Below are 16620 nucleotides of genomic sequence, written 5' to 3' on the forward strand. Positions count from 1 at the left end.
TTAATGTTTACAAAAAAAATCACTCACTTGAATAAATTGATCCAATTGTTAAATACTAATCGACATGTGTTTAAATAGTCTTAAAAATATTAGCTGAAAACTTTAATAAATTACTGTAGTAGCTTAGGGATCGAGAGGCTGGGGCTGTGAAAACCCAACAACCCATAGGGTCATTTTAACAAACCACTGCCTGCTTTTCGAACTCCGTGATCATTGGCGGCGGTGTTCATGACTACCCGTAAACATTCTCTCTTCTCTTTACCAACCTCTGAGATTTCTCTTGTAGAAATTAGGTTCACATTTTTACTAAAATAGTGATTAAATAAGGCAAATTTGATTTTAATCATCCAAACTTAATGCCGTTGACCGATAATTATTCCAACTTAGAAATAGTTGTCACCAGTTCTAACTTTCACATCATTGTTTTCAGTGGACCTCTGTTGAAAAAAACTTAACGGCGTTAAGTTTTTTTAAAGTTTCAAATTGATGTTTTAAGGCTTTTGATCGAAATGAGAATGCGAATCGATTGATGTAAAGCTTAATTCGAAATGGCGCTCCAAACAACTTGATTTTTGTTAATTAAAAGTTTAAACACCTAAATTGAAGCATCCTTTAGTCGTTTGGACTACCGTTTTGAGGTAATTTTACATCAAATGACTCGTATCCTCATTCCGATCAAAAGCCCTAAAATATCAGTTTGAAATTTGGATAAAACTTAACATCGTTAAGTTTTTTTTAACGGGGGTCCAATGAAAACAAATAGTGTGAAAGCTGAAACCGGTGACAGCTATTTTCTAAGTTTAGATTATTAAAATCCAAGTTGCCTATTATTTAATACAAAGTACTCGCTTTATTCATGTGGAAATTATAGTACGAAAAACGACTAAGTATAATTAAATAAAACTTACTTAAACGTAAAATGATTCAACCTATTATTGTCTTCTCCAAGTTGAGTCCTCAGGTTTGTTCTTGACTACAACAATTGAACAAATGAAATTCATTAGCGTTGGTTGAGGTTTCGTGTTCAACAACGGTCACTTAAAAACATATTTCACCTCTTCTTAAACGAAAGCATATGTCTCCCAATGTGCAACAACCGGAACAATAGGTGTATTGTCGAAGATGGCTCTCGCACCTAGGGATGGCAATGGTTCGGGTCTAGGTATTCCCAAACCCATACTCAGTTATGAAAGTCCATCCCAAACCGTAGGGTTTTGATCGGGTAATTACCCGTCGGGTTTAGGGTTTTCCCATCGGGTTTCGGGTTTCTTATCGGGTTTTGATAAAGTGCCCGTCGGCTATACCCGGCTCAAAACCTGTTAGGTTTCTACCGGGTTTTGACAAAATATAACTAATCGATTACAATGATTGTTACCATAAAGATAAAATGTCTCAAATAGTTAACATAAACAAGTTCCGACAAATAATATATTTGGAATATAGTATATATATATATATATATATAATATAGTAAGCTATATCGGGTATATCGAGTATATAATCGGGTAAATGGGTTTATGTTATCGGGTAATTGGGTCGGGTAATCGGGTATATTAGAAATCCCAAACCCGTCCCAAACCCTAATGAGTTGGTAATACCCGTCCCATTTATGTCGGGTTTCGGGTTTTACCATCGGGTTCGAGTTTTATTGCCATCCCTACTCGCACCCGAGAAAGCACATAGTCTTGGTGTTCTTGATTGATGGAATATGTAATAAGATTAGGAAGATGATAGTTGCACCATTTTCCACAATGGCCATCCTTGGAAATATGAATTATTTGTCCTAACGAACCTAGTCTTCTAGGCTTTCAGCCAACTAGGTTAGGTCTCTTTCACATATCCTTATTCATGGGCTTTAGTCTCATTCCACAACTTGATCTCTTATTAACCCCAAGTTGTTGGATCCAAATCGTTATCTTTGACTTCATCAAGTTTGTTAAGATAATTTTTAGTTGAGATCAGTTGGTGTGATGTGTTTTTAACTCACATGTTATTCTTGCCTATTTGTCGATTCTTATTGTTGTAAACTCAAGATCCATATTTGAATTTAGTTCAACTTCTTGTTGTTTGAATGACATGAAGAAGCACTTCAAGACGTACACATCTTTATTATGCCTTTGGCATGCTATATCAAATATCTAACTAAATTCTGATTTTGACCAACAAGCATGTCAGTCTAATCACTAAATTAGCTCATTACGAGAATTGTGTACTCCACTAGATCAAATATTTGCAATATTATGTTGGATTACTAAAGTATTATTGCCAAACTTTTCACCTTATTGTTGTCAAATGCAAGTCACCCTCAAATATTTAAGTTTTATTGGATATGTAACATCCAAATTAGGTAGTAAAAGGTTTTCATCCCTCTATAGATGGGTTTGAGAAAAAACTCAAATACCATGTCCACAAACCCAAAAAGTTATTTCTTAAATGGTCTCTTTGTTAGTGTGACATTTGTTGTCCGTAAATGTTTGAATAGGCTACATAAGGGTAGTTTAAGGATTTATATGTAATAGAGATGGCCATACGTTTATATTGTGTGTTTGTATAAGGCCATACGCTTAGTAAGTGTACCCTTACACCTAGTTGTAAGCTCATACACCTATGTAGTTGGTGTATGGAGGCTCATTAGCTGGTTAGAGAGCCCATATACTCAGGATGTGAGCATATGGGAAGCCATTCGATGAGTACTAGAGGCAATATGATTAGATGTAAGCATATGACAGCCCATTCGCTTGGTAAAATACTATGTGTATGAAAATGCCTATAAATAGGATAAACCCAATGAATGTAATTAGAGTTTTGGCCATTTTGAAGTTTTATGTCGTGACTATGCCAACATCTCTTTAGAATGATAGGCCACCTAAGGGTGCACATCTAGGCGGATCAAGCTTAACCTAGTATGTATGTATGTATGTATGTATGAATCATTTGTAATCTTTCGGTTATCAATAAACGTAATCATTCGGCTCAAATCATTCTATTACGTCTCGTAGATCAATTAGTTCGTCTCATGAATTGCAACTGGGACTTGCTAAGAATATAATGATTTCTCACTCTCTCACCCATATTTGTTGCATCTTGAACAAGTTGTGCAATCATTCGTCATAAAATCATCCATGACTAGATAAACCACATCTACATCTTTGTGCCATTGAAGTCGTGAAAACAGATTTTTCAGCTCATATTCCTTTTGCTCAAAAAGGTTTCTAAAATGACCAAAGCAACATATACCTTGGTTTCTATTCAGTTTTTATTATTTCCTTTTTTGAAAAAATAACTTACTAAATAAAATAATATGGCTAATGGTATTTTAAGGACACATGCATTCGTATTTAATTAAAAGTTGGAGATTATTTAAGTCTTGGGATCCAATCTGATGTTTTTAAACATCTGTTTTCCTACATTATACTAAAGAAATTCCCCACATTCTAAAAAAAAAATTAGAAGTGAAACCATATTTTTGTATTTACAAATGTAATTTCCTTAAAAAAACAATTACTAATATTACGTGTTCTGAAAATTTTAAAACATATGGAGATAATTATATTAAACTTCTTTTTACCATAACTTTATTGTGTGTTAGTCTACCGCGCTCTATAAATTTGGAGAGCCCTGTTGCCCCATTCCGTCCTGACTATGTTGTCTTAGCTAGGTTTACGCTGACTTCAGAGTTTGGATTTGACGTTCTCCCGGGAAACCATACCGCCATCTGCCATTTAACAATTGTTGTGTCACCACAAAAGCAAAACTCTCTAGTGTATCACATGGTGGGACGAAAATCCGAGTGGGCTCGGGATTCAAACTAACAACGTTTGCACAACGTCTAGCTTAAATCATTCATTGTCATAATCCACACAAAATGACATAAACGAAAATCAAACTTGGATTTCTACTAAAAGATCCAAACCTTCTACCACTAACTCAAATCTCAAATCTCCATTAGCTCAAATCCTTCACTGTATGCGTATTAATTATATGAAACTTTTAATGGATAATTTTTTATGTTTTTGATATATTTAATTTATTAAGACTTACTTAATTATTAAGATGGTATCACCCTCAAACATAGATATTAGAACATTGGTGAGGACCGACGAGTCAATTTACAATTGTGAAAGCAAAAATTAAATTACAAGTTTTTTTTTAGAATGACCAACTAAGTAACGCCGAGCACTTTGTAAGCGGTCCCAAAAATGTAGCCCGAGCCGGCCACGAGTCCGGACGGACGGAGCCCCTAGCGGTCCACCTATTGAGGGATTCCCCGGATAAAACCCGACCTCCACGCCCGCCAAACGGCATGACAGCGAGGAACCGATAAACCGGGTGATATCAGGACTCAAACCCTAGCAAGCCATGGTCATCCCTTATATATCCTGTATAAATTGATGATAGTGAGCTTTGAACCTCCTATCTCTCACTAGTAAAGTAAATACTATATCATCGAGTTAAATCCAATTTATATAAATTACAAGTTAAATAATCTATTTGTACAAACACGTGTAAATTATTATAAAAACATTGAGTTGGTCTAACTGTAGCCATTATTTGAGACTAAAAGAAGCATAAATTATAAGGGTGATAATTTAAACACATTATTAAAAAGTTTAATTTTTTTTTTTGAATTCATAGTTATAAATATTTCATAGAAACATCCAAACGATTTACAATGAAGTGGCAGGTAAGCGGGCAACAAGTTGCGCCGCAACCCCCTTTTGGATAGCAAACCCAATCCGACTAAAAACAAAGTTTTGATTCTTATGGGCTGATACGTTACTATACACAACTTTCTGAACCCTATTCAAAAGGTCCACGGCATCCGGAGCTAAGAAACCAAAAGTGTCAAAGACGAAGGGGATAAACACGTGTTGATTCTTCAAACAAGCTCTCTCGTGTTTAGCAACCTTGCCCGATGCCGCCTTCAATGCTGCCTGACCTGCTACAAATCCAGTGTCCCTAATCCCAACAAGAGGAGACACTCCTGTGAGGTCGACACAAGCGTGTTTTCCCCCTACCCACCCAAAAACAAGTATATCAGCCAGTCGTAATGTAGATCTTCCTTCTTGAGGATCCGTAAGAAAGTTTACGGGGGCTTCCTTTTTAGCCGAAATTCCGGCTCGTTTAAGAACGTCGCATAGAACATCCCTCACCAAATCATGCCTGTACTTAAACCCAGGCAACTCTTTGCAGTGAACCGCATGCTCGCCAAAAGAATCCAAACAAACCTTACGGCAAACCGGGCACGGCTCATCTACCGGAAAAAAAAAATATAGTTACAGATCCATCCCATCATTCACGCATCATTTTAATGACAAAGGTAAAACCTTTAAACATCTTATTTGTAAAATAAAAAAACTTAACCAATGTAACTCTATTAAACTTATTTGTAACTAACGATTAACTCTTTTAATTAATAGATATTACTACTTTATTATTATAATTTATCGTATTAGAAAGAAGAAAACTACATAATTAAAAATTCAACGTTATAACTTTTGACTTCAAACTCGTGACAAAGTCATTAAGTCTAATATAAACATTGAAAGAAATGAGTTGTATTCGGTATAGAGTAGTTTTTAATACTCCAAATAAACATTTATATGAATATTAGATATTGCAAACTAAAAAAAAACTAACTAAATTCTCTTCATAAAAAAAACTGAAGTTTGTTTACGGCAATTTAGATTTTAGAACGAGAATGACCGACCACGAAGTTACTTTTCATCCTCATTTTAAATAAGATTTTCCTAAATATGGTTTTATTAAAATCAATTTGTATCCTCAAAAAACATGTTACTTTATAACACAATTAGGCTTGATTAAAATCAAAATAACATGAACCTGATGTGTATGAACCTGGCATGAGATTACTTTCATACTTTTTTGTTGATACGGATGGGAATAGTATTAGATATACCCGTTTGTTTACCCGTATCGAAACCAAATATATTAACACATTACATAATCTTTAAAAAAATATAATAAATTGTATGTTTAAATTGTTAGGAACTTAAAATTTATTAGAATTATTGAATTTTAAAAAATACATCGGTAAGTATTTGATATTTCAACTCGATTTTTTTTTTCACGTGTAAATTATACTTCATAGAAACATCCAAACGATTTACAATGAAGTGGCAGGTAAGCGGACAACAAGCTGTGCCGCAACCCCCTTTTGGATAGCAAACCCAATCCGACTAAAAACAAAGTTTCGATTCTTATGGGCTGATACGTTACTACACACAACTTTCTGAACCATATTCAAAAGGTCCACGGCATCCGGAGCTAAGAAACCAACAGTGTCAAAGGCGAAGGGGATAAACACGTGTTGATTCCAGCAATAAGCATTCCCACGAGTAAATGTAGCCGCATAAGACCCAAAACATGTATGCACGCTTTTCTAATCATGCGTCTCGAATTACAAAATACCCGTCTCATACCGACATTGTCATCCTTTCTTTCCAACAAGGTGAAGTGCACAAGAGTGAGGCATGGACCATACTGTCTGTGGTGTTGGTATGCATGTACCCATAAATAACATGCTGCTGACCCTGCTACCCATACAATGTTAATTGTACATATATGACTTCTAATAAAAAAACTTAGAAATATTTTAAAAATTATATATGAAAAGATGAGCATATTTAAACTTAACTACACCAAAAAAGCATATTTTGAATAATGAGACCAAAATCATAGAATTTTTTCTTAACCGCCGTCATGTGTTAGAACACGATAATTTAGTCATACAAAGCATCAGCATTACAATGATTTAGGTTCGGATTAAATTTGCCAGTCAATAGGAGTCGCCTTTGCATCCTCCAAGATCCGATTGGTTTGAGAAAAATGCCTGCAAATCAATATTTCAACCTCTTATTGCCATTTTCTTTATCAGCAATAACATTATACGAATAGGCTTACTGCATCATCTAACCGAAATCAATAACTTGTTCCAAAAAAAAGGAATTAACACGGCTCAAGGACCACAAACTGTTTAGTCATAATTTCATATATTCGTCTAAAAAGTTTGGTACAAAATATCCTATTTACCAAACAAAAACATTTATCTTTTACAAAATTTTGACATTTATACCTTTCTCTTAAGGCTTGCAATATGAAAAGAAAGTTTGGAGTGTAAAACAAAAGAGAAGGATATAATGGTCATGATATAAGTTGTAACATACTCACCATTCGCTAAAGTACACAACTTATTGCGTTAAATGGTAAAAACATACGGTAAGTATGTTGCATTAAATGGTTTTATGAAATAGAACAGACTGCAGAAAACAAAAACTGCAGCCGAAGAATCCCCTATGAGCAGATAAACCAGAGGGATGTGCAGCCTTGAGAATATGGTGCTTCTTTTCATCAATTAACCTGTAAAATGTTTCCCCAAAGAAGAAAAACAACCCCCGTTTTCTTTTTAGAAATCGTCTCTATTACCGAATCAGTGAACTGTTCCCACCCTTTCTTTGCGTGAGAATTTGCTAGATGCTGCCTAACTGAAAACAATATCAGCCATTTATATAAAAACCATATCAATTCGGGTTAAATAAACTTATATTCAATTGATTTGCTGACTACAGTATCTTACCAGTAAGAACAGCATTGAGCAACAAAACACCCTGCATATAATAGCAGTATTGTCAGATAATACATGGTTTTTGGATTTCAAACTTCATCGTTCCAAATTCCCGTGAGACGGAATTGAACATCCCAAATCCTGTTGAAGTTGTTTATAAATAAATGTTTAACAAACTTGAAGGTATTTTTATTCCTTGTGGAACAGAGAAAGAAAGGCCCATAGCTTGACCCGGTCCATGATATGGACAGTGTTAGTATTCATACGCGATGATCATTCATGTTCAAATATATAAATTTAGGAATCAAGTAAACACCTGACCAATGATTACAGCTTTGACTTGGTCAAATGGAGTAGAGTTTAAAGCATTAAAGATCAAATGCTGTGGAGGGTTTCTCAAATTCACAAGGAATGGCTTCCAACCATGTTTCTTCCACCAACAGTTCTTCTAGTTTTAACCCCTTACCTAAACAATGAAGAAATATTATCTTGTTTGACTCTTCTTCATTGTGTTTTGAGAGTGATTTTGTGATTATTGTCTTCTTAAGGTGCAAATACTGAGCAGGGGTGTAAACAAGCAGAGCAGAGCAGAGCAGAGCAGAGCATGAGCTTGACTCGTTTAACTTATAGAGAGCTTGAGCATGAGCTTTATTTCTAAAGCTCGAGCTTGGCTCGTGAGTAGTTTTTTAAGCTCGAGCTCGGCTCATTTATTATTTAACAATTAATAAATAGGGTTTGGATCAAATGCAAATGAAATTAGCGTGCTAAACGTGAGAATCAAGTAGAGTAATTATATATAGAAGTAGAGTAATTATGTAATTACTCTCTGATAATTACTCTATGATGTAATTACATAATTACTCTACTTGTATATATAATTACTCTACTTGATTCTCACGTTTAGCACGTTAATTTCATTGTACGTTAACCTTCCCCTTAATAAATATATATCTATAATTAGTTTTTATATTTTTTAATTATAAATTTTTTATGTACGCATATAATAAATATATATTACGTACGCCTTGGTTGTGGTGCGCGCATATTATGTATTTATGTTTGGGCCCTCGGGTGGGCAAAAGTGAAATTGCACTAACTTTGACATTATTTTACTATTTTCGTGAAAATAACGTTAAAAGTGGCGGAAGGTTAATCAGGCATCATGCGCCAATCAGCCGGTGTCCGGATGGTTGAGTGTTATGTGCCTTATGCCCAAGGCTTGATGCAAAACTACTATCGAGCCGAGGGTCTCACCAAAAACAGCCTCTCTATTCCTAAGGGGTAGAGGTAAGACTGTCTACATCTTACCCTCCTCAAACCCTACCATAGCTTTGCTAATGGTGGGATTTAATGAGTACGACGATGATGATAATAAATTTTTTTATGTAACATAATGTTTATTATTTAGTTATTTTTATCATCACCTTTATATTTAATAATAATAATTATTATTATATAAAATAATATTAAAAGGTTAGATAAATAATAATCTAATTTAAGCTAATTAGCGGCGATCCAAACCCAAAAACATCAATAAAACCAAACCAAAAAAATAAAAAAGAAACGACGGTTTGGATTTATGTTTTTGTAAAAATCAAACTTACAGTGTTGTTTTGTTTTTTCATGAAATAAAAACCAAAAACCCAAATTTTAAGATTTTCATTTTATATTTTAAGTAACTTATAAAAACTTAATATATAAGTAACTCAAATATTTTAGCCCAAAATCAATCAATCAATCAATCATACCCAGTGTAGTCCCACCAACAGCAAAGCTATAAGTAGGGTCTGGGGGGGTAGGGGTGAGATGTAGGCACACCGTACCTCTATCCAAAGGGATAAAGATGTGGCTTCCAGAGAGACCCTCAGCTCTAAAGTACATATGTATGAAGCAATACAAAGAATTCAAAGTTCGACAGTAATATAAACACTAATAATAATAATAATATATGTAAAGAAAATATCATTATGGTGTGTGACAAAAAAAAGGAAAAAAGAAGCCCTAGGGTAATCATTTATCCCTAAAAATCCTTAACTTTAATTATACTTCTCCAAGAATTCATATCCTCAACCATGTCCTCGGAGAGGTTTAAGTCTATCAAATCATGCCTAATCCTTTCGTCCCAAGTCAACTTAGGTCGTCCTCTACTACCCTCCTTCCCCTATATATTAATATTTTCTACGGTTCTTAATAATAATAATAATAATAATAATAACCAATTAGTTATTATTTAACAAAATGATTTAAGCTCAAGTTCATTATTTTAGACCAAATTTTATTTCCGGCACAAAATTTTCAAGCTCAAATGACAAAAAAAAAACCCGAAAAAAGCCAAAACAGAGGGCTTTTAAAAAATTCAAATACCACCAAAGTTTTGATTTTTGGTGCAGTTTTAGCCGGCTAAAACTGTTCCAAACCGAACCGTGCACACCCATACCAAAACCCCCCAAATTATAAATCAGCTAAAAATAAGAAACCCTAAGCTCAATTAAATTGATCCGAAGTCGAATTGGAGACTCTTTCAGCACATATTTTAATATTACGTTTAGCTTTGGCTAACGACTGATTAAACTGAACCCTACGTTTCTGTTCCGCAGTGAGACTCGACGTGGTGGTGGTTCCGTCACCGTCAATCGATTCCGGCACGGCGGATAGTTTAGAGCGTTTTGATGGCGGGAAGAAGTCGGTTATGGGTTTAGATGAAGCCATTCGGTGACTGCCGGAACTTGGAAATGATATTATGGCGAGAAATCTTCTAGCAAGGGAGGTCATGGATTTGGGTATCTTGGTTTTGGTCTTAAATTAAGACCTAAATAATATTATTATGATAGGAATACATTTCCGTTATGAGTCGGTTAATCGTAACCAGAATAATGTAATTGGACATAAAAGTTTGTTACCGAATATTTAAAAAAAAATGTAATTGAACATAAAAGTCTGGTATCGAATATTAAAAAAAAGTATATGACATGATATAAGTCAATAAAATATATAATCAATAAACTAAATGGTATATCTGAGTATTTTTAATAAACTGAATGGTACACCTAAAATATAAGGGTATACCTAGAGGTGCTCAAAACTATCTGAATCCGTATCCGAATTATCCGACTATCCGTATCCGAATTATCCGAATCCCGGATATCCGAAAATTTGGATTCGGATAGCAGTTTTCAGATTTTTCGGATATCCGAATTATCCGGTATTTTAATTTTAATATTTTTTAATTTTATTTTATATCATTATACATAATAATACAAACCCTACCTACACACAAAAGTCATAACACACAGCCCAAATAGGAAGCAACGACCATCTTTCTCTCACACTAACCTTCGCCGTCGCCAGTCGTAACCCTCGTTGTCTTTGGTCACACAAACCCTAGATCACACACATCCGTCTTCGTCGCTTTCTCTCACACAATCGCGGCGACTCTTTCCCTCACACAATCACGGCAGCACCTGTCCGTCTCCGTCTCCGTCTCCAGCCAGTCATCTGTCTCTGTCTCACGGCGGTCCTAGGTTGAGGTGTGACACGAGTATAATGGATTTTTAAAACTCTATTTTAAGTATAGAAAGTATACCACTAATTCTGTCACAAAACAACACCACCACTCAATAAATCCCACAAATAGCCATAGCTATTAGCAGAGTTCCATATAAGCAAACCTTATCTTTATACATAAGGATAAGAAGGTTGCTTTCAACGAAACTCTAATTACATAAAAAAAACATCGTAATAGTAAAACATATAAACATAAAATGATATATTAGGATATTGTAGTATTTAGGACTGCTAAAAAAAAGGAATTTATTTAAATATAATTAAATAAATAATAATAATAATAAAAGTAAGGAATACTAAGTAGCTAAAGTTATGACCTGGTTCATAACCAGCGGGGCTTGCCCCTGTCAACGATATGGGATGATTTCCCATATCTCACTTTATTTTATGTTGATTGTATGAGTTATTATATTGATACACTTTCTGCAATTATGCTTCCTGTACTATTATATATAGCTCTTGTAACTATTGTAAAATACATTAATAAAATTCCAAGGTTATACCTCTTATATGGTATCAGAGCTATATATAATAGTACAGGAAACATAATTACAGAAAGTGTATCAATATTATGGTATCAGCCAAATAATACGGTCCTAACCCTATTTTTTCTCTCCACCGCCGCTCTTTCTACCCCTCTTCTACCATCTCCTACGGCATCTTCAGCCCCTGAAACAACTCTATCCATAACCACCCTCCTTCATATGATTACTATTAAGCTCTCCTCCACCAATTATTTGCAATGGAAAAACCAAGTTTATCCCCTTTCTTTCTCACCAAAAACCTGTCGGTCATATTGATGGCACATCTCTCTCACCCTCGCCGGATATCACCACTGATGGCAAAATATGCCCAAACCCTGCTTATGCCACTTGGATTGAAGAAGATCCACGCATCTTACTTCTTCTTTAATCTTCTTTAACCGAGGAAGCCATGGCAGAGGTAATCGGGGTCACCACTGCCCGTGATCTCTGGACAACTCTTGAGCGTCCCTACAGTTTTCATTCAATTGAACGTGCTCAAAATCTTCGGGATGCTTTGCGTCAATTAAAAAAACGTACCCCCTCCGTTTCGGATTATGGGAAGAAATTAATTTTGTTGTGACCAACTTGCAGCCATTGCTGAACCGGCTACCGAGTCTGACAAGTCTCATTGGTTTCTTTGTGGCCTCGGGCCTGCCTTTGAAGGATTCTCTACTACCCAACGGGCTGTTTATCTTCTACCTCCATTTCGGGATCTGCTTTCCCGAGCCTAGAGCCATGAGCTTTTTGTCGTTTCGTTACATGGTACTTCCACGCCTAATGTTGCCTTTAATGCTCAGTAGCATTCTTCTCGCAGCAACAGTTCCCCATCTTGTAGTCGAGGACGGGGCCGGCGTACTTTCTCGGGAGATCGCGGTAGGCGCCCTCCTCACTGCCAGCTTTGCCGAACCGAGGGTCACTATGCCTCCTCGTGTCCCCAACTAGAAAATTTTCAACAACAAGCTGCTCACTATACTAATGCAAATCTTGCACGCTCTCCTTATTGTCAGTTATGTCGAACTAATGGTCACTATGCCTCATCATGTCCTCACCTAAACACTCTTCAACAACACACTGTTCCTCATACCAATGCAAATCTTGCACAAGCTTTCCACTCCATGTGCAATGTTAATGATCAATTGCCGGATTGGTGCGTTGATTCGGGGGCTACCGCTCACATGGCTCCTTCCACTCACCATCTAGATCATGCTCAACCCTACACAGGTCAAAGCAAGGTTGCATTTGGTAATGGTAATACCCTCTCGGTCTCTCATATTGGAAATAAAACTATTTCAAACATTCCTTTAAAAGATATTCTTGTCATTCCTCATTTGTCTAAAAACCTACTCTCGGTTTACAAACTAACTGATGACTATCCTATTGATGTTTTATTTTCTCGTCATTTTTTTCAGCTCCGGGATCGTCTAACCGGGAAAATCTTGGGCAGTGGTAGACGTGAGGATGGCCTTTATATCCTAAGTCCTTATTTTCAAGCGCATGTAGCCACCACACCTAAGCTCCAATCATCTTTTGAGTTATGGCACAATTGTTTAGGCCATACAACTTATGATGTTATTTCTTTCTTAAATAAAAATGGTTGTTTGTCTGTAACTTCGATATTACCTAATCCGGGTGTTTGCTCTTCTTGTCAAGTTTCTAAACAACATCGTTTGTCTTTCGATATTAATGGGAAACGAGCTTTACATGTTTTAGATTTGGTACATTGTGACTTATGGGGACCGGCACCATTATCCTCAGTGGATGGTTATCGTTATTTGTGCATTTTCATCGACGATCACTCACGATTTAGTTGGTTTTATCCACTAAAATTTAAAAGTGAATTTCCACAAGTCCTAAAAACCTTTGTTGCCTTTGTCCAAATCAATTATCCACCAAACTAAAAATATTTCAAAGTGACGGTGGCAGAGTTCATGAATCATCATGTTCAATCATTATTCAATGAAAATGGTACTCATCATCAGATTTCTTGTCCCTATACGCCTCAACAAAATGGTAGGGCCGAACGCAAACATCGGCATGTCACCGAAACCGGACTTGCAATATTATTTGATGCCCATATTCCAGCTTCATATTGGGTTGATGTGTTTTCAACAGTAACCTATCTTATAAATCGTTTACCGTCACAAGTTTTACAACATAAATCACCTTTTGAGCTACTTTATAACTCAAAACCGAACTATGCGAATATGCGGGTTTTTGGTTGTCGTGTTTATCCTTTTCTACGGGATTATTCAGCCCATAAACTTGCTCCTAGAAGCATTCCCTGTGTGTTTATTGGTTGCCATTCCAGTTATAAAGGATATCGGTGCTTGGATCCTACTACTTCTCGCATCTATATTACTTGACATGCAACTTTTGGTGAGACATGTTATCCTTTTCTCTCCTCATCTCTTCCCACTGATCTCACTAAACTTCTCCTTACTACCTACAATGAAGACAACTCTACTGTTACTCAACCAATAACACCCCTTGCCTCATTATCAACCCCAAACCCAAAACCACTCAGCCCATGTCCTGTTTGCATAGACCCACACTCTACACCACTACCCATGACACATTCTCACTCACCTACACTAACCACGACCCAGCCTCACCTACCTGCAAACTCAATTTTCCCAAACCAAGCTGCCCAACCAAATATTCCTACATCACCTTAATCCCCGACCCGCCATCCACAATCCCCAAACCCTACAACCCAATACCATCAAACAACACCACCACCATCAAACACTACCTCGTCCACCTCCCTCCACCCCATGGTCACCCGTGCCAAGGCAGGTATTTTTAAACCAAAACATCGAGTTAATATCACCATTGTCGATATTAAACGCGGTTCTAAATGGTTTTCTAAGTGAGATGGTTTACATGGAGCAGCCCCTGGCTTTAAAAGTTTGCAATTTCCAGATAATGTATGTCGTCTTAAAAAAGCATTATATGGTCTAAAACAAGCGCCATGCGCCTGGTTTCAACGCTTAAGTACTTTTCTCCTTGCTCAAGGTTTTGCTTGAAGTCAATCAGATCCCTCTCTTTTTGTATTTTCCAGGGGCTCATGTCTCTTATATTTGCTTGTTTACGTTGACGACATTATTCTCATGGGAAATGATGAACTCTCTATTAAAGGCTTCATAAAACGCATGCATGCTGAATTTGCTATCAAAGACATGGGAACATTGAGTTATTTTTTAGGGCTTGAAGCCTCTCATACTCCTACAGGCTTGTTCTTAAGTCAATCCAAATATGCTCATGATATACTTACGCGTGCCGGTTTACTCCACTCCAAACCAATTGCAACACCATTGAGTACACAATATGTTTTTCTTTCCGCTGGCACTCCGTTTCATGATCCAACCCATTATCGTTCTTTAGTCGGAGCATTACAATATCTCACGATCACTCGTCCCTATCTATCTTATGCTGTAAATCAAGCAAGTCAATTTCTACATGCTCCCACGGTTGATCATTTTCAGCTTGTTAAGCGAATTCTTCGTTATGTCAAAGGGACTATGACTTATGGATTAAGTTTTTCTAATGCTCCTACGGGTTCGTTACTGGGCTACTCGGATGCCGTCTGGGCTCATTGCATCGAAACTCGTCGCTCTACATATGGCTACTCCATTTTTCTTGGTGGAAATCTTGTATCATGGAGTGCTAAGAAACAACCCACAGTTTCTCGTTCCAGTTGTGAGTCAGAATATCGGGCCATGGCCAACACTGTTGTTGAGCTCATTTGGGTTACTCATCTTCTATGTGATTTAAATGCTTTACCGACCAGTCGTCCGACTATCTTATGTGACAATCTGAGTGCAATTTTTCTTAGTCAAAATCCGGTTTCCCATAAGCGTGCCAAACATATTGACATTGACTATCACTATGTTCGCGAGCTTGTTTTATCAGGGATGCTTCACACGCGCTTTGTTCCTACCAAGCTTCAGGTGGCGGACATTTTTACTAAACCATTGTTGAGACCTCTCTTTGATGATTTTTGGGACAAGCTTCACGTATCTCCTCCGCCTGTTCGCTTGAGGGGGGGGGGGGTTGTCAACGATATGGGATGATTTCCCATATCTCACTTTATTTTATGTTGATTGTATGAGTTATTATATTGATACACTTTCTATAATTATGCTTCCTGTACTATTATATATAGCTCTTGTAACTATTGTAAATTACATTAATAAAATTCCAAGGTTATACCTCTTATAGTCCCAATGGCCAGGAACATGATGGATGACCAGGATGTCCCGGGTTCGAATCATGATTCCGACCGGATTTTACCAGAGCATTAAAACCTGGCGTGCCTTCGGGCGGGGTGAGCCAACTGGGTTTTACCGGGAACGCCAAGCCAAACTCGGATGCCAGCGTGGATCCCGATTGTGTCAACATAGTTGGCATGAGTGGGGTGGCGGGGCGCGATGTGTTTACGCAGTGAGATAACTTAAATGTGAAAGTCACCGTTTGAAAAAAAAATTATGACCATACCTTAATTATATTTCTTTAAAAAGTCGTATTATCAACCATATCTCTGAGAGGTGTAGGTTTATCGTTTCATGCTTAATCCTCTCAATTTTGGAATGCCTCTACCCCTTTATAGTAGTGATTTCTACAGATCTAACATGAGTCGTCAGCTGTCTTCTTTTCACATGTCCAGACCATCTCAATCTCCATTCCATTATTTTATCGGATATGTCGGTCACCCCTAATCTCTCCCGAAAAGTGTCGTTTCTTATTTAGTCAAACCTAGTGTGCCCACACATCCACTTTAGCATTCTTATCTCTGTCACATCCTGCTTACGCACATGTGTATTCTTGATGCCCAGTAATTTGTTCCATATAGAATCGTCTAACGACGACCCTATAAAATTTTCCCTTTAGTTTAGTTGGGAACCTCTGTCGCACAAAACTCATGTAGCTACTCTCCATCTACACCAT

At 36.7% G+C, this 16620-nt stretch overlaps 1 pseudogene; it reads right to left on the minus strand.

The window, feature by feature from the left end:
• Window positions 1–7253: 7253 nt before the first annotated feature.
• LOC143531098 (uracil-DNA glycosylase, mitochondrial-like) lies at window positions 7254–10294 on the minus strand (annotated as a pseudogene).
• Between the last annotated feature and the right edge of the window lie 6326 nt (window positions 10295–16620).

The sequence above is a fragment of the Bidens hawaiensis genome, unplaced genomic scaffold, assembly GCF_021521415.1.
Source record: "Bidens hawaiensis isolate Kalapana, Puna unplaced genomic scaffold, B.hawaiensis_p1.1 tig00009085_1, whole genome shotgun sequence".
Classification (NCBI taxonomy): Eukaryota; Viridiplantae; Streptophyta; class Magnoliopsida; order Asterales; family Asteraceae; genus Bidens; species Bidens hawaiensis.